Consider the following 1,924-nt stretch of genomic DNA (forward strand, 5'->3'; position numbering starts at 1 on the left):
TCTAACGTAGCAAATTGCAATTGGGATATTTGGAGTCAAAGCCAAATCATTTGTTGCTGATTCACTCGATCAAACTTCAGGTCCACCATGTTTCTGTTCATTTCAATTGACGGGGTTGGCAGAGTTTAATGGTTTGGAGATCAGAGTTCACATAATACAAGACGGATGGATTAGTCTCAGGATTTCCGTTCAGAACAGTCACCTAATATTTCCAGACAATAATAGTACTCGATCAGAATTAGAACCCGTTTCAATTGTTTGTCTTGATTTGCCTTGTAGAGAGGCAGGAATTGTTAGCATTAACAGTTCAGGTCGTTTATACCAGAGAATGGAACAGCACAAACTCCAGGGAATTGCATATATCAAGTTAAAAATCAAACAACACCAGGTTATAGTCCGACAGAATTAAACCTGTTGGGCTATAACCTGGTGTTGTGATTTTTAACTTTGTACACCCCAGTCCAACACCGGCATCTCCAAATCATGTCATATATCAAGGGAATACATGGGGATGAGGGCGGGGGTAGGGGTTAATTGTTTTTAACGAAATGTCCCATTTCATCAAGGTATGTAGGTAATCCCTACCATCTTCACTGAGTAGTTACTATTGGCTGTGCACTGCCTGAGAGACCATTGGAGCCAGATTCAATCATGGCTTTCAGGAGAGAGTTCAATGATTATCTGCAGAGAGATTTGCAGGGCCTGCATGGGGAAAAACTTGGCGAGTGGGACTAGGGAAGGAGCCCATACAGAGTGACAGCTGATGCAGACAACGAGTAGCTGCAGTACCTCCCTCTGTGCTGCACCATTCTCTGTGCACAGCTCTGTCCCAGTGGGTTGCTGCAATCTCATTGATACTCTGTCAGAGACACACGACCGGCTTGTTCGTGACCGACACTCAGCCCCAGCGCAGCTGATTGGTACATTACTGCTCATCTACATTCACTATCAAACAGGGTCATAGAAAAGATTAGATGAATTCACCTGGATAAATGGATCGTTTACTCTGGTTAGAAGATCTGGAAATAACTAGGCAGCAATGAAACTGTCAGCCGTGAGCTATAGGTCTTTGGTCACAGTCAGGCTGGTAGAAATGTAGGAAGCGGCTGGGTCCGAAGGTAGTCACGGATGCGGCAAGTATCGCTTCTCGGCCTTTTGGCTAAGATCATGTGTAGTTCTGTTCTTGTCAGTTTTAATATCTGATATGTCCCTGACTAAGGGACTGAATATTAATCTGATTTTTGCAGGAAGGAGTTGTAATAGGAGCTTGCTCCACTAACTCCACGCATCGTCCCAGTATTGCAGTGTTTCTGGGAATGGTGTGCCCCTCATTAAAGTATCTGAAAAACAGCTTTGTTTGTCCTCTTTTTGTGATGCTTTTGCTTTATTCCTTATGATCCGAGTACGGACAGTTTTCGTTAGTCAAGTCAGACTTGCCTTCGTGCAAATCGACTTGTTCTACAATCCGATTTGTCTGTGTCTTTCTGATTTATTCCTGATGAAGGGCTTTTGCCCGAAATGTCGATTTCGCAGCTCCTTGGATGCTGCCTGAACTGCTGTGCTCTTCCAGCACCACTAATCCAGAATCTGGTTTCCAGCATCTGCAGTCATTGTTTTTACCTTAAAAGTCAAACAAAGTTGCCCACCAGCTCTACCTAATGGCAAACGGCATTTCAGAAAACAAAATGGAGAACATGAAGCTATTGAAGTAATCAACAATTCGGATTTTGATGATGATGAGAATCATTTTGATGTATTAAATGAGAGATTTTGAGAACAATGTGAAGCAGACAAAGATCTGATGTATTTAAAGCACAGAATCAGAGAGATGTGCAGCACAGAAACAAATCCTTCAGTTCAACTTGTCTATGCTAACCAGATATCCTAATCTAATCCCATTTGCCAGCATTGGCCCATATCCTTC

The 1,924-nt window shown here is 42.8% G+C and overlaps 1 non-coding gene across 1 annotated transcript; it reads left to right on the forward strand.

Annotated features, from left to right (window-relative positions):
* Positions 1-1,139: 1,139 nt before the first annotated feature.
* On the forward strand, positions 1,140-1,330 carry LOC148142118 (U2 spliceosomal RNA). The gene has a single exon (XR_015752426.1). It is a non-coding gene; the product is annotated as a U2 spliceosomal RNA (small nuclear RNA).
* Positions 1,331-1,924: the final 594 nt, after the last annotated feature.

Source organism: Chiloscyllium plagiosum, unplaced genomic scaffold, assembly GCF_037043375.1.
Source record: "Chiloscyllium plagiosum isolate Xiang-an unplaced genomic scaffold, Cpla_swu_hap1 HiC_scaffold_31, whole genome shotgun sequence".
In the NCBI taxonomy this organism is placed as follows: Eukaryota; Metazoa; Chordata; class Chondrichthyes; order Orectolobiformes; family Hemiscylliidae; genus Chiloscyllium; species Chiloscyllium plagiosum.